This window comes from Hydra vulgaris, chromosome 06, assembly GCF_038396675.1.
Source record: "Hydra vulgaris chromosome 06, alternate assembly HydraT2T_AEP".
Taxonomy (NCBI): domain Eukaryota; kingdom Metazoa; phylum Cnidaria; class Hydrozoa; order Anthoathecata; family Hydridae; genus Hydra; species Hydra vulgaris.
Genome location: NC_088925.1, coordinates 17,079,326 through 17,084,581, shown reverse-complemented (window position 1 = coordinate 17,084,581; position 5,256 = coordinate 17,079,326). Strand labels below are relative to the sequence as shown.

The following is a 5,256-nucleotide window of genomic DNA, read 5'->3' as shown; positions in this document are numbered from 1 at the left end:
TTCAGTAATAAAACCACTTGAAACTTTTAACAATGGACACCAACATTAAGGTAAGCCAAATGTAACAACATTAGTAACATAAATAACAACTTTACGCAAAATCTTGCTCAACACGTTTGCCAAGTCGCACACTTTGAAAACATAAAAACAACATAATATAAACATACATAATAACTATAAAACACAATACATTTATTCAACTTTATATAACATATACAAAAACCTCATAATATATTTATATTCACAATAGGTGCATTTTATACTATTTTAATGACACATTTATAAAACAATTACATAACACATATTACCACATACATATGTTTATCAAAAACTTTTTAACTATGAACATAATATATACATATAAGCAAACTATAAACATATATAACTTGAATTGCGCGAACAAAAAATTTAAAAATAACATGAAAAAATCTAAAAAGATTCATATATATGAATATATATATATGTAAAAACATATATCTCGTAATAAAATATCAAATTATAATTATATTTAATTTAAATCAAATACTTATTGAATAAAGAGCAAAAAACAGATAGAAGAACTGCAATCCTTATAACAAAATTTAACGTTTAGCAACAATCAAATGTCAGTGTTGGCTTGAAATTTTAATTTATTTTTCTAAATTTTTTAAAACAGTACAAAAAAAAGGTAATAGCATAACAGAAATGTTAATAAAATAATAATCAACATAATAGAATAAGCAAGCTATGAAATGATAGGATTTATAATATATTTGAATTATATTAATTTAGGACTTAAATAAAATAAAGATAATAAGAAAATAAGAATATAATAAAAAATAAGAATAAAACAAAATAAATTTAAAAGTAGTAATAAATATTTTTATGATAAAGTTTTAATAACTTTTTTAGTACAAAAAAGTACTGTAACTGCATTGGAGATATGCGATACTGCTTTAGCAGAACGATATCTCTTCATACAACTTTTCATGTATTCCTGACTATTCCTTTTCATTCCAGACAAACTTTTTACTAAATATTTCAAATGAAAACTTTTTTATTTAAATTTTGCTTTTACAATTTCAGTTTAAGCATGCGCTTTAAAGCAAAGATTTTCGTTTTTCCGTTATATGTTGATATTTGTTCGAGATCGGGTACGATATCGTATCCGATTTTGATCAAATATTAAATAATACGTATTTTTGATAAATAAGTGGTATTAAACTCGAATTCGAAACTTAAAACTAAATGCGCATTTTTCTGGTATCAACGGCGGTATGTTATACGTGATCAATACTCCGAGTATTTACAATACTAGATATGCCGACTGGGAAGTTAGTTCCCAGTCGGCATATCTAGTATTGTAAATACTCGGAGTATTGATCACGTGTAACATACTGCCGTTGATACCAGAGAAATACGCATTTAGTTTTAAGTTTCGAATTCGAGTTCAATACCACTTATTTATCAAAAATACGTATTATATAATATTTGATCAAAATCGGATACGATATCGTACCCGATTTTGATCAAATATCAACATACAACGGAAAAACAAAAATCTTTACTTTAAAGCGCATGCTTAAACTGAAATAGTGAAAGCAAAATTTAAATTAAAAAGTTTTCTCTTGAGAAATTTAGTAAAAAGTTTGTCTGGAATGAAAAAGAATAGTCAGGAATACATGAAAAGTTGTATGAAGAGATATCGTTCTGCTAAAGCAGTATCGCATATCTCCAATATAGTTACAGTACTTTTTTGTACTAAAAAAGTTACTAAAACTTTCATAAAAATATCATAAAAATATCATAAAAATATCATAAAAAATCATAAAACTTTCATAAAAATATCATAAAAATATTTATCACTACTTTTAAATTTATTTAGTTTTATGAAGTCCTAAATTAATATAATTCAAATATATTATAAATCCTATAATTTCGTACCTTGCTTGATTTATTATGTTGATTGTTATTTTATTAACATTTCTGTTATGCTATTACCTTTTTTTTGTACTGTTTTAAAAAATTTTGAAAAATAAATTAATATTTCGAGCCAACACTGACATTTCATTGTTGCTAAACGTTAAATTTTGTTATAAGGATTGCAGTTCTTCTATCTGTTTTTTGCTCTTTATTCAATAAGTATTTGATTTAAATTAAATATAATTATAATTTGATATTTTATTACAAGATATATGTTTTTATATATGAATATATATATGAATCTTTTTAGATTTTTTCATGTTATTTTAAAATTTTTTGTTCGCGCAATTCAAGTTATATATGTTTATAGTTTGCATATATGTTTATATTATGTTCAAAGTTAAAAAGTTTTTGATAAATATATGTATGTGGTAATATGTGTTATGTAACTGTTTTATAAATGTGTCATTAAAATAGTATAAAATGTATCTATTGTGTATATAAATATTATATGAGGTGTTTATATATGTTATATAAAGTTAAATAAATGTATTGTGTTTTATAGTTATTATATATGTTTATATTATGTTGTTTCCATGTTTTCAAGGTGTGCGACTTGGTAAACGTGTTGAGCAAGATTTTGCGTAAAGTTGTTATTCATGTTCCTAATGTTGTTACATTTGGCTTACCTTTATGTTGGTGTCTATTGTTAAAAATTATAAGTGGTTTTATTATTGAAACTCACTGCTTTTAATCATTCACTAAAAGCCACTCAAGAAAAATCATTTTGCCATATATACATTTTGTTTATATCTCAATTTGAATTTTTAGAACCATGAAGTACCAACATGATTTGTTTTCTAAAAGCTAACATGAAATAACAATATTTAAAAACTACTACTCTCTTATCATGATATCTTATCTCTATCAGATATATTGATTTTCGATTCATATTTGATGTTTTTCTTTGTATTTACTTATCAGTTACATTTTTTCATTTCAGATTTATCATATGATGGATTTATGCGATATAAAAGAACAAATGTATGTAAATTTTTATGAATTTTTTCTAGGCTTTTCTAAATGTGTTTCTTATTCACATTTTATTTTACAAGCAAAGTCTGCAAGCAAATTTGAGCTGAAAATTTTTTTTAGCTTTTAAGGAGAATTTGCGTTCTTCTTTGTTTTATTTAATTTGTTTAAATATAAATAAAAATTCTAAAATATAAATGTTTGTTTGTTCTTGGTTTTTTACTTATTTGTTTTCAGATTCTTATAAACTAGGCAACTCAGCTAAGCAAGTTTTGTTCTATTTTTTAGTGCTATTGGAAAGAGCTGAAAGTTATTTTTTAGAGTGATTGAAAAGAACTGAAGTGTTTTTTAGTTACTTCACACGGTGTAAGTGATACTGGTTTGAGTAAGTTTACTATTTTGTTTTATTTTATATTGGATTTATTTTATATTTGATATATATTATATTAGATATATATTTTGTGTATTTAACATGGAAAACTGACTGTAATTTGTTGACACGAAAGTTTATAAACTTAAATCTGCCTATATTTCAGTATATTTATATATATATATATATATATATATATATATATATATATATATATATATATATATATATATATATATATATATATATATAATTACTTTAGAGTAAAATATATTGACTGACATTGCTTCAATATTTTATACAAGTTTGTGCATTATTATTATTTTTGTTCATTAAGGTAAAAATAATTTTGTGCATTGTAGATTCTTTGTTAAATTAAAAATAATTGGTGTAAATAAATATTGTTCAATATTTTTGATAAACGACTTATGTATATAAACATATAAAAAGATATGGATTTCAATAAATCTTAAGTTTGAATAAAGTCTTTGATTAGAAAAGATCACAATTTGTAAGATTCTTTTATGTTCATTTATTCAAATGTAACAATAGTAAGATTACTAGTAATATGTTTTATGATAACAGTGAAATTGAAATAGATAGTATTAGGCTCAACAAAGTTATTAATGTAAAATGCTATAAGGCAACTTGAAAATAGCTGTCAAATGAAAAAAATAGATCTAGGCAGGATGAAATTAATCGTTGTTGAAATGTAAGAAATGTAACTCGGCATGCAGAAGGCTTACTTGACAGAATTCAGTGTCAAGCAGTGTTAATGTCTGTTAATTTGATTTTACTTTAGATGCTTCAGAACAAAGTAAAGTATGAGTTTAACTATTTATAGTAACAATTAACACTTTTAAATCTAAATAATTTTTTTTTTTTTTATAATAAAATCTTTTTAGTCCAAGTATTCAAGTTAATAAAATATCTTATTAAGTTGTAGTGTTATTTGCCAGTGTTACTATAGTAACAATGTATACATTGTGTTGTCTAGCCTTTTTATAATCTTTTTTAATTATTCTGTAGACAGAATATATGAACCTGTCATTTCGAAAAGGACATAAGTCCAAAACTTTTAGCAGTTAGTTTATAAGTTTGAATTAAAAATTTCTGTATGATTTATGTTTTTTTTATAAAAAACAAAAAATACATAAGTTATATACGTTCTTTATTTATCTACTTCTATGTTTAATTTCTTTAGCAAACTAGACATTATTTTAATAAAAATCATATTTTTGTTGATTTTGAAAAGTTTTAGTAAATGGACTTGTGTCCTTTTTGAAATGACAGGTTCATATATTTTCTGTTATTATTATCCTAATTCTACTAACAATAAAATGCAAATAGTACTTTTGTAATTAAAAATTGTAATTTTTTTTTTTCATGTCTTTTTTTAGGTATTTGCAGGCTTTACTTGACTTTCCTTTTCTGGTACCTGTGTTGTGACAGATTTTAAAAAGAACTCAACTGATGTTAATGCGGTCTTTATGTCGTTACCTATAAGCAATGACATTGCTGATACGGAGTCAAAGTTACAATATTTATAGATAAATTTGTATTTAATTTTTTAGATAATATATCAAGTTATTAATGTGTTTTTATTGGTATTAATTATTTAATAACTCATAACCCGTATTACGGGGTGCTTACTGCTAGTCATTATCATTATGTTATGAACTCATATTAGTTAATAAAATTGTATTGAATATTCTCTGGTTATCGTGTTTTATACGTGTTTTATACGTGTTTAAATGCAAGTTTGATACTCAGTTGGCGTCGTATAGTATACCTATCTTTATACGCATTATACATCTATTTTTAATGCGCGTTTGACACTATAAAATGGCTAACAAATATTCGTAAATAATGCGTATTCTGGAAAGTTTTAAATGCGCATGTAATACCAGGAAAATATCGTATTGAATATTCTTTGGTTATCGTGTTTTATA

The 5,256-nt window shown here is 23.6% G+C and overlaps 1 long non-coding RNA gene across 1 annotated transcript; it reads left to right on the top strand.

Moving 5' to 3' along the window:
• Positions 1 to 1,541: 1,541 nt before the first annotated feature.
• On the top strand, positions 1,542 to 4,898 carry LOC136081681 (uncharacterized). The gene is made up of 3 exons (XR_010639013.1): positions 1,542 to 2,946; positions 3,223 to 3,319; positions 4,705 to 4,898. It is a non-coding gene; the product is annotated as an uncharacterized LOC136081681 (long non-coding RNA).
• The last annotated feature ends 358 nt before the right edge of the window (positions 4,899 to 5,256 follow it).